Raw genomic sequence first — 19,052 nt, 5'->3', positions numbered from 1 at the left:
CCTTATGAACAAAATGATTGGAGTTTTTACTTCCAGAACCCGACTATTGCGCTCATGCTGTTAGCATGTTGGTGCACCTTTCTAGAATTCATTTGAAGGTGCAGTAAGTGATTTCTGAGAAACGCTGTTGATATTTGAAATCAACCCAAACAAACACACCCTTCCCTAGGGGTATACTTCGGATGAGACGTTAAATCGAGGTCCTGACTCTCTAGTCATTAAAAAAAAAATCTCATTGCACTTCTCGTAAAGAGTAAAGGCCCTTTCACACTGGACGCGATTTTTACGCACGAATAATTCGCGCGATGGTTTTATTTTTTGATCAGCTGTTTGTGTAATGAGTGCTTTCACACCGAACGCGAATGTGCTGCGGCGAAAAAACGATTTTTTTTTTTTTTCGTTTCGATGTCGATTTTTTTTTTCTTTTGCGGCGACAGAAAAGACTTCAGCCAATCATATACTACAAGGACAATGATTGTGTGGCGTAGCATTGCCAACCAACTCGGTTATCACGACTGTGAGTATGTTGTGTGATAGTTTTAGTTGTTGTATAGTCCTGTGCTGTGTAGGCTAGCAGGCTAAACTACATTTGGGATAGAAAGCTAATCGTCAAAGATAGAGATAGAGACCGTGTATACGCGGCTCATGTGATGGGTTTTGACGGGAACTATTCGCACACGAACTATTCGCTTTTTCGTTACGCATCCAGTGTGAAAGGGCCTTAAGGGTGTAAACCTGGTGTCCTAGCCAAATCCCCTCCACTAGCCCTTACCAATCATGGCCTCCTAATAATCCCCTTCCATTGAATTGGCTCTATCCCTCTCTCTCCTCTCCACCTATATCTGGTCTGTGGTGAGCACACTGGCACCTTTGTACCGTCGCATCCTCCAAGTGGATGCTTCACACTGGTGGTGGTTGAGGAGAGATCTCCTGACATGATTGTAAAGCGCTTTGGGTGTACAGTAGTATGAAAATGCCTCATTCATTCATTCATCCCTTCATTGCTCCGCCACCAAAATGCACGAACACGCAATGTAAGAGTGGATGTTTCTTTATCATAGCTAAAGCGAAGCAAAATAATGCTTTGCAAAAAATGGAAGCAAAGATGATGAACAAATGACAAGGAAGAACAAAAAATGAACATACAGTTGACAAGAGTACATACAAGCAAGAGTTCATTGTTAGTCGCACAGCATCTCCAGACAAACAATGACTATCAAAACTGTCCTCTAGATAAAATTACAACAACAGCATTTCTTCTGTGAAACACTGCAAAATCAATGTTACTCGGAAATGGAACAGAAACAACGTAACCTCGGCGTCCGTTTTCAGGCCTTCCCGCTTTGGTCTCTCCAGCACTGGAAAGCTTTCCTAATATTAATGCGAGTCCTAAAGCTCTTTCAACATAACCCTTCTTTTTCCAATGAAAATCCTCTGACCTTTTCTCTTTTGTAATGTCTCTCAGCCATCTCTCTTTCTACAGTCTTTCTTCAAATCTCCCCCTCTCTCCCTCCCCCATCATGAGTGGACACGCCCCCTACTGCTGATTGGCTGATTAGAGCGTTGTGCAACTCGGTCCGATACACTTTCAACAGCGTTTCTTAGAAATCACTTGCTGCACCTTTAAAACAAATAACTTTGAATACAGAGCAGAATTCAAGCTCTTTATACTGTAAATGGTCTTTCTGTTAGCACCACACCGTCTCTCCAGACAGTCCGCCCGTCTGCCTGCTCATGCCTGCCTGGTAATTAAACATCCATGCCATCAGGCAGGCAGCTGGCAGCCCTCCCTGGAGAATGCCAATTAAGTTTGTAAAATATTTAGGCTACAAAACTGTACAAGGGGAGCCATCGTGGTGCGCAATCATTCACAGAACTCTGTGGAGGCCCGTGGACTGACTTCCCCTGTGGACCCCCCATCTGTGTGATACATAGAGAAATATCACCTATACACACAGCACACTCCCCCGAGGCAGAGACTTACGATCAGAGTACATTAACATTAGATCAAAGTAATAATTATGTAATGGCAAGGCTTAATATACACAAATATTAGCAGTCAGCGTGTGCTGCATTACACATAGCAGCTGGGTTGCATTTAGTCTAATTTGTTTCAGTTGTAAACAACTCATAAATAATATAAAGAAACATGCACTATGAATAGCAATATTTAAAAATTAATAAATGAGACTGTATAAAATCCATGTCAAAAATGGACTGTGTATATTGGTACGTTCAAGTCCTCCTGTAAAGTTCGTATTTACATTGGAAATTGTAATTACAACATCAAGTACATTCAAATAACTTTGGTCAGAGCAAGATGGCGATGTACCTTTATTTTTATAAAAATTCAACAAGATTTTTACTACATCTGTAGAATGATGAATCAAGAATGCGCATCGGCTGTATATTTTATGTTTTATTCAATTTATGAAGGTGCTGTAAATTGAATCATTATATATTCTATTATAATTGTATAATGGGATTTTGTATAAAACTTAAATTAACAGAGTTCAGTTTCCCACTCATAATTCGTTAGCCTCATAGCATAATTGCCTAAGTCATATTTCAATGTCTTTGGAAAACCAGAAGAAACAAAAAATGACTTAGGCAATTGTGCTATGAGGCTAACGAATTACGACTTTGTGGTGATGTTCATGTACGTTAAACTTGTACGATCTTTCTGGCATGATATATGATATGCCAATAAAACATAATTTTATTAATACGGATAGGTTAAAAGGATAGAGTTAACAATCGTAAGAAAAAGGGGGAAATTATTTCTCGACTCAAACCACTAAATTTCCAATTGAAACTTTCAAATACTAAAATGTTTATTGACATACTCAAAAATAAATCAGTAGAAAAAGCCTATTTAAACATAACATTATGCACATAATATAACTGATTTATTAAACACAAAATGTGCTTATCTCCTAGTACATAATAGCAGAACCCTGGGTCATTATCCTTCTTAAATGCTTTTTCATTCTTGCACATTATGGCTCTATCTGATGACCTCACTGCCCTGGTGTGAGCACATATGAGAGGCAGACTGCTTTGAGAACAGCGTGAATATCATTTCCATTTTATGCTCTTTAGAATGATCACTTCAGCCAGTGTAATTGGCCAGTCCAAAGTACAGAGGCATGGAGAAAGGTCAGCTAATTTAATGGACCAAAAGTAGAAATTAAAGGCAAATTATACTGACTTAAAGATACAGGACATTTCCTTCAGCACAAGCTGATGGGGAACTTTAACTGGGATACTAATTAAACATCAGTCTGTGCAAATTATTTTGATGTAAATGCATGTGAATATTAAAATATTTACTCTCTACAGTTTGTTGGTTAACACCGTGAAAGAGTTTTCGGCAAATATTGAGCTGTGTTTCATGTAAAAGAATGCAATGTTATGACATACATGGAATTATGCATTGTTATACAGTTGTGTGTGTAAATGTATAATTTTGCATAGCCTTATCTTTGTTTTTCGAAACTATCTGCACTGACAGACTTTCATATCAACTAATGTCATTCACAAACAATAAAATGCAAATGTGCATCTGCACACATAAACACATATGTATGTGTCTATGTATATGTAATGATGAGTTTTATGAATATCCACCAACTGCATCTTGACTGAAAATCACACAGACTAATGAGATCCTCTATGTACAATGAAGAACATTAATATATATGTAAATTAGCAGAGGAACAGGCTGTCATTGCTATAGCACTTTCTCTTTCTCTCTCTCTTTCTCCATCTAAGTCAGTCTCATTCGTACTTCCACCGTTTGCATCGGTGTGTTTATAACACTTGCAATGTTTTGGGAGAAATGAAATTATAAGGACTCAAAGAAAGCAAAACGAACACTTTTTTTTGTTGGCATGTTGACCATCTGACATGGTTATTGAGAGAATAAGTACGTTTAGGTGGGTAATTAAGCCAATAATTGTGGAATGTTTCCCTCCATAAAAGAAAGTCATTTTCAATACAACTATTACTGTTTAAAAAGAGTCAAGCCTTCTGTGTGTGATTTTACATGCCAAACCTGACCTCAGAAGATGACCAGGATTCAGAATACAACTCTCTAATCCCCGACCATACGTGACCATTCTGAGGACACCAATGCCGCTGTTCCCAGATCAGATGTTGCGAAGGCGAGTGGGCAGAGGGGGGGCCAGCTGTGAGGCGGGGGTTTGTGTTTAAGGGCCGCAGGTCGGTTGTTCAAAGCAAACTCTGTGCATTGTTGGGTGGCGGAGGATTAGATCTCTCCAGCCCAGCAGAATTTGCCTTCTAATTAAAAGGGATAAAGAGGTAGGAAAATAGAGGGGCACTGTTGGGTGGAAAAGAAAAAGAAGGGGGTGAAAGGTTGGTTCAAAATACACTGATTGTAAGAGTATTTACCAGCTCAGCAGTATATGGTATAGGGCGGATTCAATGTCTTGTAGCCAGTATTAGGCCATCATCATTGTACTAGCTCACCCTCTTCCACTAAAAAGAGCAGCAGGGGTCAATACAGTTTCAACCCGAGGCACTCGGTGTACCAATTTACTTTAAACTCAACACTTCAGGACAAAACTTATGACATGTGCAGCTATTAGATGTTGGCAGTTTTTAGACTTGGAACATAGAAATATTAGACAAAACAGACAATTCTTTCAATGTAATATCATATATTCAAAATGACTGACAAAAGCAGTGAAGCAACCTGTAGTTCTTCTCATGCAGTGGACAGATGTCCACTATATATTTTTGAAGAAAAAAAAGGGAGTGTATTCTTGTTTTGATAAATTAATGCATCAAATTTATACTCTCTCTGGTTTTAGTAGATGTTGAAATGTATGCCATGCAAATTAATGCAATGTTATCCAATTAATTATATAATTATGTATAAAAGTACACTACTGTTTAAATGTTTTGGGTCAGTAAGATTTTTGTTGAAAGAAAGAAATACTTTTAATCAGCAAGGAAGCATTAAATTGTTACAAAAACATTCTTCTTCAAATAAATTGTTCTTTTAAACATTCTATTCATCACAGAAACCTGGAAAAAAAAATCTTGTTTGACAAAAAAAAAAAAAAAAAAAAAAAAACAGAACCAGAATGATTTCTGAAGGATCATTTGACACTGAAGACTGGATAAATGATGCTGAAAATTAAGCTTTGCCATCAAAGGAATAAATGACATTAAAATATATTAAATTAGAAGAAGAAAAATTAAATGGTTATAAAAATTTTACAATATCACTATTTTACTGTATTTTTTAAATCAAATATTTGCAGCCTTGGTGAGAATAAGAGTCTTCTTTCAAAAAAAACAAACAAAAAAAAATTCTTACTTAACCCAAACATTTGAATGGTAGTATACATTTACCATTACAAGACCAGACTGCCATGGGTGATTTCATTTGACCCTTATAACAATAAATCTGAATACCTTCTTTTGTATTACATATTGGTGTAGTACAAGTTGTTTAAGAGTTGTGCAATGTTAGAAGCCCTGGCCAAAATCACTTAGTGGAAAACAACAGTGCCCTATTAATACTGTAGATGTTGGGTTGTTGTTATACAAGTTACAAGTTGTACAGACTTTAACTCCAAATCTGAATTTAGACGACCAGATTAGTCCAACTCTTGGACAAGTCACATTACCTGTATTAGATTACTGTATAATCCAACTCATTGTGCAAAGATTTGTCAATACATACATCTATGATGGTGTTTATTCAACCACTGAACAGTAAGTTCCAGTAATACACAACACTTGTTTCAGCGCCTCTGGATCACTCTTTAGGGGACATGGTTGTAGGCCTCTGCCCAAGGGGGACCCCCGACCCTCAGGGTGTTTTTGTTTAAGTCTCCCCCTCTCCTCCTCCCTCTTCTCATCCAGTCCCTCCCCTCTCGTCAACCCACTGCTGTTTTGGAAGCCCATTTTCAGGCATGGGGTCTGCCTCCCCCCGGGGGTCCCACAAACAAATGCTCCATGCTCTAAGCTCCCACAGCAGCTCCGATTCTCCCCACAGACCCGGGAGGTTAACGACGTGCCAGTGGAAAACATGACCACCTCCCCACCCCCTTATTCTCTCTCAACCTACCTTTCAATCTTTATTTATCCCAGTCAATCCTAGTGCTTGGCAACCAGTGAACCACTCACACAGAAGTAAAGTGTGTAACTTTTGACTAATTTTGAAGTCTTAAAGAGATGACCGAAAATAAAAATTCAGTCATGATGTCGATCCAACCCTGTATGAATTTCTTTCTTCTGTAGAGCACAAAAGAACATACGTTTCAGCTGTTTTTGTCCTACATTGAATGTCAATGGGGTCCAAAACAACTTTTTTTTTTTAAATATGGAAAGCATGTGGGTGAATAAATTGTGACAGAGTTTTCTTTTTTTGTTTTTGTTTTTGGCTAAAATATGCTATAAGGCTACATTCACACTGTCAGTTTTTGGGATTGACAAGTGCATTTCCTTAAAGGTGTGAGTCTTGAAATGTCCCATTTACACAGCAACTTACAGTAGAGTCTCGAATACTGAGTTAAGCCCGTATTCTCTGACCAGTTACCACGAGAGTGACCAAAGTAATATCAAAGATGGTGACCTTCATAAAACTGAAAAGTCTTATCGTTTTTGACACAAGATTTCCAGTCGAGCCACGAGTTCATCCTTCAGATCTTCATTAACCGACTGCAGTTTTATATCTGTGTGCGCAAAGTTTTGAACACAAAACTGATGGGAGCCGCTCCGGTGGAGAACAGTGACTGGATCTAAAACCTTCAGATGACACACAGATCACAACTAGTTGTCCAGTCTGATGCGGTTCACACAAAGCATTTTCTGAGAATGTGAATGTGAGTCCTGAAAATGTACAGATGTGAGTTTGGTTCTAGAACTCGATTGTCACTCCTGTAAAATAACCATATTGTGTGTGAACGTAGCTGTATTTAAGACTCAAATATACAGGACTGACAAGTGTATTCTGCTGCTGTGTGAACATGGCCTAAGTCAAAGTCAAATTTTTGATATCATTCCTAATTAGCTTAAAAATGTGAATTCAAAGCTTCAGTAGTTGTATTACTCACTTAATACTTTACAATTTACATTATTTGCAATTAATAAAAAAATTAAAAAAAAACCTGATATTTGATATTTGTAAAGGATGCCCAAGAAACAAAAATACAATGTGACATAACATAGAAGTGCTGATATAAAAATGGAGTAAAGTCTGTATATCTAATTACTGGAGATAAATATTAAAGCATCCGCATACTAAAGATTAAAGCCATTTTGAAGCTTGCGTTGACAATTAACCTTTCTCGTTTGGTGATTTGTAACACAAGCAAATCCTGTTATCAGCAAATATAGCACATGGCTCACACACACTCATCTCCAACCCCAAACAGCAGCGTAAGTGGTGTTTATGGTCTGTAACGAGAACAACAAAATAAACACTGGGTAGATTGCACCAGTACACACAGCCAAGCTGAGTGAGCGAGAGAGAGAGAGAGATTTCACAGCAACTGCCTACAAACTTTGTTTTTAATGTTTTTTTGTAATTTCCAATCTTAATGGCACCACAGTATTTCATTAAAAACACTGACAGCGGCTCTTAACTACTGAAGTATCATTGAGATCTACTGCTCTGAAAGTCAGTCCTCATGTGACCCGTGTGCTTCCACCGGGGCTGAACCTGTTATCCACAATGTCTACATCACACCCAAATTCCCAGTCTTTGGCAAGATTCCCACTCACATTGTGCCGAATCATGTGGGCCTGCTGCTGTTGCCATGGGGACATGGTAACCTTGCCTCAGACCTGGGGGTGGTGGAGAGATTGAGGTTGTCATCCCTGACAGTATGCAGAGCAGAAAATAATGGCGAGATGACGCATCAGATGATATCTCGGAACGAAACAATAGACAAATGCACTGAACAATTACTGGCAGACAAGTTTGGGAAAGACATCGTGGACTTGGCAGCTCAAAACTGCAAACTGACAAACAGACAATGGCACTGACAAGCAGGCAATAATAGAAAAAATTAAGATGCAAAAAACATATGAAACTTTAGTTTGAGAGTCAAACTCTTGATCTGGACTCCAAATTGATCCTCTTTGGGTCTACAGGGAGAAGTATGTCAGGGTAGACTTTTTTCTTGCACTATTCATCTCAAACTCTGATATTATTTCCCCACTTATATCTGCTACAGATTAAGTCTGTTGAAAAATCTACAGCTTATCCGTAAACGAAATTAGTGCTTTTAAATAAAACCAGTGAATTGTAAAACTATCCACATTTTGTACATGAATATATTTATTTTAAAACATTATTTTATATAAATCCTCATCACCCCTTCACCAACTTACCACATTTTATTTGAAGCATTTTAATTAAAAAAAGGGTAAATAAATAAAAATAAATAAAAAATATTACTCAAAAAAAAAAAACATGTTGTAACATTTATTAAACATAAGTAAAAGATGGGCTACCAATTCAATTCAGTTGTCAGATATTTAAACCGCAGCAAAAAGAAAGTCCTACAGGTTTTGAACAACATTAGAGTGAGTAAATTATGACAGAATTTTCATTTTGCATTAAACTTTCCCTTTAAAAGTACATTCAGTTTTTGCGTGAGAGTGAACAAATCCTGGTTACCACAGTTATCCACTCATTTACTATGGGGAAAACAAAGACAGAAGTCCTATTGAGTGCACATTTGCAGATTTTAAAAACTAATCTGCAATATATATAAAATCCAATAGGGATTTGACATTTGACATGGACTCTTGACAGAAGACTTAAACCCCGACATGCTTCAGGCTTTTATGGCTCATATAGTATGATATAAGGAGAATATGGAGTTCATATTTGAGGAGGGAACAACACCTCAGTTTATTCAGAGGCCCAAACTGAGCAAATATATGCCATTTTGGTGCAGTTGCTGATATTTATATGGCCAAAAAGTCAGATGAAATTCTGATAGCTTGTAATGTAAACCAAGGAGATCATTATAACAGTATAGCAGACTACTTACAGAAAATGCAAATAAATTTCATATCTCCCAAAAGATCTTATTCAGAGCAGCGCCATGACTGATGCAAAAGCAAGGCTGTGAGGGATAGACTTGCCGTGTTTTAATGGCATCCACTGTAAAAAGCTGTATAAAGCTCCTAGATCACATCATTTTCCACAGCTCATGTTGTCAGGAGTTTTTTGTCTACTAAAATTTCTTGGAAATATATTTTTGCAGTGTTTCAAAATCCCAAAACACATGAGAACGGAAGAGATAGTTTATCTATCAGTCTCGCTTTCATTCATGTTAAAAATCAAAGATGTCGCTGCTGTGAATAAGGTCTAAAGTAAGATGATATTTGAATGCAAATGTAGGGACGAAACATATAATGCAATACAATGATGATGGAGAATTGGAGGCCTTAGAAATCTGCATATCAAATATGATACCGTAGGTCAGGGATCAGCAACTCCGGTCCTGGAGGGCCACTGTCCTGCAGAGTTTAGCTCCAACCCTAATTAAACACACCTGAACAAGGCAATCAGTGTTTTCAGGATTACTAGATAGATACAGGCAGGTGAGTTTTTATCAGGGCTGAAGCTAAACTCTGCAGGACAGTGGCCCTCCAGGACCGGAGTTGCTGATCCCTGCCGTAGGTTTTAAGACCAGTCCTTTTTTTTTTGACCAATAAGAATAACTGAATGGTGTGGTATTCTGACTTCACAGAGGAGTGATCAGTCAGTCCCTCACACTACAGAGGTTGCTCTGATGGGGCGAATCAGTTTGGGCCTGGGCCATACAGTTGGGTGGGGGTTGGAAGTAGGGGGGTTGTTGGCAAGGTGAGGTTGGGAGGCTCCAGTTGGTCCACTGGAGGCTGGCTGACTGATGGGCAGAGGGGGGGACACAGCCAGTCTGGCCTGGGCGAGGAGGAGAGGCTGGTGGGAATGGCGGAGGGGTGCTGGACTCTGGCCCAGAGTGGTGACTGCCTGTCTGTCCAGGCGCTGGGCCACTCCAGCCTGCTTCCCCAGGCTCCTACCCCTGAGTGGGCATTTCAAAGGGATATGCCTGCCCTCTCTCTTTCAATCACACGTTTGCCCTTGCTCTCTCTCTCTCTCCTTTCCCTTTCTCCGTCTTTATCACCGACTCGCTTATGCTCTTCTTACCACTCCTGCATATCTGTCCTGTCTCTCATTTGTTTCCGTGTTGCTGCACTCTTAAAAATAAAGGTTCTTTATTGCCGTTTAGGGTTCCGTGAAGAACCTCTAACAGCTTTTCCATTACACAACAGATTAAAATGTTCTTCACACTAAGACAAAACGTGGTTCTTTTAAGTAAACTGGTCACTGAAAGGTTCTTTTTTTGGGGAACCCAGAATGTTTCTTCTGTGGTATCGCTGTGAAAGCCTCCTTTTGGAATCTTTATTTTTTAAGCGTGTGGTAATTGATTCGCCAATCACAAATGAAACATAGCGCATTAATACGTCCTGCTGTGCTTTGTTGATCTTTTCCTGTGCAATAAGCCTCTCGATCTGTTTGATTTCGGCCGGTTTATCAGACTCTGACCAGTTAGAAAGAGAGCAGTGTTGAATGGAGAGGAGGAGGGATGGAGTTGTCCCGCTACACTGGACCCATCTGCCCGATGTCTTCCCCTGCTGAGGAGCATGATGTTGCTCCATGACTCGATGGCTCCACCATGGTGCTGACCATTATGCTGCTGCTTTATTGAACTGTGCCCCAGAAGCTCCACAGCAGAGACCACATTGATTTCAAAGCAACTGAGCTGCTCTTCCCCTTCACCACATTTGTAGATGTAATGTCATTTTATATGTTTATGACTCCATATGAGTCACATTAGTGAATCATGATAAAAATGATACAATGCAATATTAATAAAAACACCTACAAGGTCTTTTACTCTACAAAATCCAATATAGTTGGAGACAATTTTAATAAACAACACTCTTATTAAAAGAAAAGATTATTTTATTGCATTATATTAAAATAGTTTAAAATATGCATTTGATCATGGATAAGGGCATGTGAAATTATTTTTAAACATCAAAAACTAAGGGTTTTTTTCCATTGCTAAATAAAAGATAAAAATACACCCACACAAGGGTTTGAAGATTTTTAAATGCAAGTCTCAGTTGCAATCATATCAGCATCATTAGAAAATCGTTTCATTAAAAATATATTCAGCATGTCAGTCTAATTTTTTTTTTACAATACCACAAAGAATGGTGACACTTTTTAGATTTTAGTGGCATTTTATTTACCATTTTGAAAAGTTACTTATTCAGCTTTAACTCTAAACAAATAATAAAAACATTGCTCAAAGCAATTTATATATACATATAAATATTTAAAAAAAAAAAATTATGCACATAAAAATGACTAGTTAGCTTTCAAGACAAATGCTCATTCTGCAAATGACAGTAAAGCGACAGTAAATGCATCAAGCTGCAATTGCTTTGACCGCTCTATTTTTCTCTTGAGCTTCTGTCAGTTCCTGATCTACCTATCCACCACCTCCCCTGCCAACAACTAATGTGACTCGTCCACACCCTCTGTCCGCTCCTCGTCTCCCACCTGGCATTTTCCGGGCAGTAGGTCTAGTGAAATTCCTGCATCCCTATTGCCAGCCGCAAGGCGGTAACCACTGGGGTTTCTGAGAGTGTTCCCACCCCCAACACACACACACACACACACACATATCCCGTTCTGTCCCAGTCTGCAACTCCGGCAGACTCTACATTCTTTTCAGCAGTATTGTTTCCCCATGGTAACCAGGAGAGCGGCGAATGGTGACCTGTCATGTTAACGTCGAAAATAAACACTTTCTTCACTTTTTTACTAAAATATGTCCAGTTCAATGTAACATACATTCAAGCGCCAAATACTTCCTCGGAAAAAACAGTCAATATAAATATATAGAAACTCTACAATATATCAGTGTAGTCAAATCAAATCTAAAAATCTTTCCTTTCAAATCTACATGAGAAAAGACTAATTTGACATTTATTTGACATTATTTACATATCCTTTGTTTTTGTTAGAAGTATTTTTACTATATTTGTGCCAAAAATAATCCAATTTAGAGTTAAGACACAGTCTATATAATTAAAAGAGTAAGATAATCTAGGCATTGTTTTATCACTGGAGGGGAGTTTTAGGTGACAGTTTGTGAACTTCTTATAAGCATGTACACAAGCACACACACACACACAGACGGTCTTGTGTTTACTCTCCTAATTGGAGGGGAGGGTTCCAGTTGACAGACAAGCCCTTAGAGATACACAATTGCACACACACACACACACACACACACAGCTGCCAGCCTGTGGCTGGAAGGGTAGCTGACTACAGGCTGGAGCCGGGACAAGAACATGGCAGGAACGTGAAGAGAACGTAATGGAAACATCCAACTGACAGAATTATGAGAGGAGTCCCAACAGACAGCCTTTACTTTCCCAAAAGAGATATAACAGTTGAGAGGGACTGGCACTTAAAAAAAACAAAGAAAGGAAAAGAAGGAAAGTGATTTTCAGAAGACTAATAAAAAATATTTGCATAAAACCTGATGAAACGTGTTTTAGTGTAAGGGAGAGAGATGTGTGTGAACTGGCAGTGTGTAAGACAGCAAGACGGTACAATTTGGAGGCTGAGTATTGGTGTATGAACAAGAGTGCCAGAATGTCACTCAAAACAAAGTGGGGTTTGGACGGGGCACATGCAAGGAATGCTCACCCCATATGGGGGCTCGTCCTCGACTCACATGCCTTTCAAACTGGGTGCAGGGTTAATTATATCACATAATTAAAGACTCGCTAATGTTAACGTGCTTATTTGAGGATAGGTGCAAATATTTGGCTTGGGGACAAAATAATTGTTATGTCACTTCTTAAAGGGATAGTTACCCCATAAATGACAATTCGGTCATCATTTACTCACCTAAATAATTGTCACTTCTTAAAGGGATGGTTCAGCCAAAAAAATAAAAAATTCTGTCATCATGTATTAACGTTCATGTCGATACAAATGTATGACTTTCTTTCCTCTTCAGATATTTTGAAAAATGTTTCTGCCCATACATTTTCCAAAAGATCTTCCATAGGAAAAAAGTCATGAGAATGTGTAAATGATCATAGAATTATTTTTTTTGAGGGTGAAGTATTTGTTTAATTAGACTACTTCTGTGTCACTAAACCATAATAATCCAAAATTCGTATTGAAAGTTTCAATTAGAGAGATTGTTTTAATGTATGATCATTGATCCTTTCATGTCCACGTTACTCATGTTCGTAGCACAGCGAGTCTAAAAGTGATGCATAAACAGACACACCTTTACCCGGAAGGCAAGACAGAAAGGAAAAATATGACCACGATCATAAATAGCCATTGCTTGTGCCTGTTTGGTGAATTTATTATGGGGATTTCACAGGCAACCTCACAATAGAACATTTCCTAAATGTGATCTTAGGGCCTTGCAGACTACAAGAAAGACATCCAAGCATTTACCACATAAAGCCTGAATAAATCCGACCCTCTCAGTTCCTGCGCCTTTGAACTCTGAGAGAGGCGAGAGAAGTGAAGCTCACACTGCAGGGCAGGATCCACCGTACACACACCTCACGCCGCTCACAAAATACACCAGCAATAATGCACTGAATGGAGTTATCATTATCCGTTTGGAAAAGTTCATTTGAAACAATTGCACTGCAAATTCTTTGAAGATCTGTATTCGTGGATCTTTCACCAAGTTCACCTTGAGGGTCTTTGTATTGCGTGCGTGTGTGTGTGTGTGTGTGTGTGTGTGTGTGGAGAGAGAGAAAAGCATGTTTATGCATGACTGAAAGAACGTTTAGTGTCCCCTTGTGTGTACTTGTTTGTCCTTGTCAGTATGGTGGAGGGCTTACTTTGCCTCATATTGATGACTTAAAGGGAAGAATCGGTTTTAATTGAATCCATTTGTTTACCGCTTGGCCCCTGTGTAAACAGCAGACAAACAATTACAGTAGTGATTAATAACCGTTAAATATTTCCAGAAGATACTAAATGCATCATACATATGCACAGAGTTCTGTCCTGGTTTTGTGCCTTTTTCTGCTAGTCAGAAGCACGCTTATGAACAACAAACATTGAAAACTATTTGGTAACACTATTTTACAGTGTCATTGTTACATGTAGTTACTATAGTAATAACTATAAATTCTGCATAATTACATGCAACCAAACCAAACCCTAATCCTAACACTAACCATATAGTAAGTACATGCAGTTACTTAATATTACTTAGCACTTAAATAAATAATTAAAGTGTAACAAAAACACATTAAAATAAGGTTACACAAGTGGGTGGTCTTGTTACAGTGTAATTATATATTATTAACTACATGTACTTACTATAGGGTTAGGGTTTGGTTTAGGGTTAGTTGCATCTAATTATGTATAATTTATAGTTATTATTATTGCAACTGCACGCAATATATATATGTGTAACAAGGACATAAAATAAACTGTTGCCAAAATTTGCACTGGGGAAAAAATGCGTCTTGCTTACGAATAAACTACATATATTATGGGAAAAAAGGCATAAAAAAAGTTGTTTTTTCAAAAGATTAAACACAATTATACGTATTTTAAAATTCGGTGTTGTACAATGTTGTTTCAGTATGCGCAACTGTACTGAGGAATTTTAATGTGCTTTCTCTCTTTCTCTTTATCCCAAGTCTGTTTCTATGTAGATTGCTGTAACCTTAGTGATCTCTTGAAATGTACTGTGCAATCATCCTCCGTTTCCCCCACCCTTCCAATCTGACATCCTTATTTTCTCGGACCGTGACGCGTAACATTTAACCCTATTTAAGTTTCCTGTACCTTACGGGAAGATGTGGCACACGGGAAATTATGAATGTCAATAAAGATCAAACGAGCTCTTTCATTCAGAGTAATTACTTTGTGCAAATATACCTTCACATTCAAGTGTTCCTCTCATCAAAAAAATGACTCTGTTATCGCATTTAAACACTGTCACAATTATGTCAAATCAGAGACACATTTGGGGGAATATTATAGCAGGTCAATCATGCTAAATTATGTCCATTCAACCATATATATGATTTAATCTAATCTCTAAACTCAACCTTATGAGGAGAAAAACACAACACCGGAAGACACAGACAAGTCAAACATTAATTGAAATGAATCAAGCCATTTCAGAGTAAGTGCAACACATGGTGTCATAATTGAAAAGCGACTAAAGATGTCCTAATCTTCAGTTGTTTAATAGAACTGTGAGGAAACCGATCCACTCCTACTGTGCTCCTCCAAACATTCACACAAGATAACATCAGATAATGTCCACTTTGCTTTTGCCCACCAGAGCTTGCAAAACATTCGGACCTGCAGGGGAGACAAAAAGAGAGATTAGGGTGGAGGTGCTAGGATTTGATTTACTTCTGGCTACACAATACTTTTAACATTTTGTTTGTTTGTTTGTTAATAATAAAATAATAACATTATTATTATTTATTATGGTTGCACTTTATTTTACAGAATGTACACTTACATGTACATACTTAAGAAAGTGTAATATAAGGTAACTACATGGGTTAGGGGAGGTTCATAGTTATTGCAATTACTAAGTGCATAGCATGTACTGTAACAGGACTGTAAAATAAAGTGCTACCATTATTAATATTATTGTAGACATTGTATTTTTCATATCTGTTTTAGTAGGGTAATTGTAAATTTACTTATTTGTCGTCTTTTTTTCTTCTTCTTCTAAAAAAAGGTATCGTCGTAGCAAATTACTAGATATTGATGCATCCTCAATATTAGAACTGAAATAAACGTTTAAGATTGAGGCTCGCCACTCAAGCAAAGTGGAGATTAAAGGGAAAGGGTGTCATTTACTGGGATTGCGCTGTTGTGGCCACAGGCGCGAACACGCATTGCTCTTTTTCACTTTGACGAACCACAATTCCTTTAAAGATGAGAGTTCCCTCCGGACGCGGGGCGTTTAGAATTTGATAAATAATTTAGCAGTTTAAACAGCGAGAGGCAACGCTGGGCGAGATCCAGCGATAAAGGCACACGGGATGCTGGTGGATCATGAAACATCGTTTATTTATCATTGCGTGTTACTAAATAAATTACACAGTGCACATTAATATAACGTGAAAGGCTATAGCGTATTTTAAAAAAACAGCTGATGTGAACTTTTCAAGTGCCCGATCATTTTTATATCTTAAAAGGAAAAACCGAAACAAAAAAATAATAATAATTTGTCCATGTTTTTTGTATGTTAGATGTTCTCACGGTCCTACCAGAACAATTATCATTCTGGCTCATCCTCGACATGTAGCGACCTGCAGTTTTTGATACTTGAGCTCAAGCGAATGAGTTTAGAGGAGAAACGGCTTCATTTTTCACTATCGAACTTTCGAACACAAAGAACTCCAAAAGCGCTTGCAGTGAAAGCCTTTGTTTGTAGATTTTGAGAACAGCGCGTGGCAGGTGGATGTGGGGAAATATGAACAGGTAAATCACCAGGAGAATGGTGGCTGTCATCATCTCAGTCCACAATAGCAGGTGCACAACCGAAGCTTTCCATCTCAAGTCTTGAAGTGTAAAAGTTTTGATTTCTGCATCTGTAACCCAATGAAAGATCACACTGGATTAATGGAATGACATTCCTAGATCTACATATAAAATAAAGTGTTTTTTAATAAACACATTATGATAGATTCTAGCTTTATTTTTTATTTTTTTATTCTCTTTGCGTTTACGTTCTCAATTACGGCATCATTTAATGCAGGCTAAGTCAAATAAAAAAGAAGGGACATCTCATAATAATAATTAGTATTAGTAGTATTACTCTCTAGATAGTGTTGTTAATATAATTTATTAGTTGGGTACTAAACAGGAAAATGCTAATGTTAACTTTTATTATATATATATATATATATATATATATATATATATATATATATATATATATATATATATATATATATACCAACATTTTCTGTAGTATTTTCTCCAGTAATATCAAACAAAATGTCACAATGTTATCTTTACTGAAAAAAGATTAGATTGGAAATTCAACAACAACAACAATAATAAAATCACCATAATAATCATAAATATGTTGGTGTATTTATATCAATAAATTATTTCATTTAGAAAAAGTCGAATTTCATTTAAACATAAGTGTCCTGGATTTAATTAAATAAAAAAATAGCATGCGTCATAACAATGATCTGTTAATATGTTTCTCACCGTTGTTCATTTGTCCGCGCGTCTCGAGTCATCGGGTGCTTGTCAGGTTCTCTACTTCTCAGGATGTCTTCAAATGTAGGCTACAGACCTAAAGCTGTTGTGATACTGTCCTCCCACACGGAAGAATCCCGATAGACATTTCTCCAAGTGGATATTGGCAACGTGTTGTTTTAAACATTTTTAAAGGTAGCCTACCTAATTCACCTCCTCGTTGTGCCACTCCACTGGGTTCACGTGTATCCTACATGTCTTATAAAGGCCTTAATCTAGCCCCATGGCCATGCGATGCACTCATCTCTTGATGCTTTTGGGTATATCAGCTTGAGCACTTGCAGTTTGAGCGTCATGTGGACGAGAGGACAGTTTTAAGGAATTAAGTCGCCGTAAATCCCTCCAGCTACGCAACACAAATGCGAGAGGTCTGAAGCGTCCGTATTCAACATTTGTTTTCTCCTCGGTGTTAAGAATAATACAAGACTGAGTCTGCTGTTTTCTCTCATGATTTATAATCATGTCTGAAATGATATAGCCTACTATTGTTACCTTTGCAACTTTTTGGAGTGCATACGATACGGATACAAACTATAGCGCATATTCACTAGGGGCCACCGGAGCCAAAATAAAATGGTGATTTCAAACAAAGATCAGTGTTTTTAAGATTTGAGTAACAACTAAGAAATTAATTCTCTTTCCACTTTAGTCATAACACTATGAGTTAATGTTACAACATAAAATGACATTCCGATGACTCTCAGAGATGTGAATGTGCTCCGCTAGGGCCTCGCTCTCATTGGCTGGAGAGTTTGCATCAAAAAGTAGCTGTCGACATTTGTTTCCCTGCAAAGGGCCCTGCGAGAGAAACAGACTCCAGTCCTGAGCTCTTCATTGGCCAGCGTGCTGTACAAATCAGACTCCAGCAACTTCAACCCAGAAGAGCAGCGAATCATAACCGTATGTGCTTAATCTCTCTAAACCATTTTATCCATTCTTCGTGTTTAGCTGAGGCTTCATCATAACTCATTTGCTTCACGGTTTGATGAAAAGGATTTTATCTTGATGCCTTGAATATATTTTTTTGTAACGATTTAGACGTAGGCTATATTTGCTATCGGACATAAAACTTTAACGGACTTCGAATTGAATCCAGTTATTCAGTAAGTAGCCCGCTTTATGTAGTCGTTTATGTGCAATATTATTTATGCATTTATGCATCATTTATGATAGGCCCTATTATTATTATTATTGTCGTCGTTGTTGTGCTACGCAAATGAATCTTTCTGTGCAGTTTATTCATCTTTTTATGGCTCAAACGTTCGTTTCTTTTGAGGCTTGTATTTTACGATCGCCAAATAAATAGTCTATAGGCTGTTTAACGTGATCCTTAATTTAAAAAAGAAAAAAGAAAATCGATATTAGCTGATGCACATTTTGACTTGTGGTAGTGCGCTGTTTCACCAATTTCATTTTCAAAAGTGAATTTAAATCTACTGTAGGTAAGCTAACTGTTGTCTGCCCATTTCAACAGTGTGAGTGCAAATTGCTAAATAATGAGCGAACAAAGACAGAAATAATTCTCTTACTTCTGATGAATACAGATATCCAAACACTGGAATTTTGTGTCGATTCGCTTGTGATTTATTTTCATCTTTATTGCAAAAGTGGAAATCTGATGTTTATAGTCTCAATACTTTTGCATTATTATTTCAGTAGTTCAGTATCGTGTCAGAAACAACGATTCATTGAAGTGTCT

This window comes from Scardinius erythrophthalmus (genome assembly GCF_964197995.2).
Source record: "Scardinius erythrophthalmus genome assembly, chromosome: 19".
In the NCBI taxonomy this organism is placed as follows: domain Eukaryota; kingdom Metazoa; phylum Chordata; class Actinopteri; order Cypriniformes; family Leuciscidae; genus Scardinius; species Scardinius erythrophthalmus.
The sequence above is the reverse complement of the archived record's forward strand: the minus strand, read 5'-3'. Positions refer to the sequence as shown.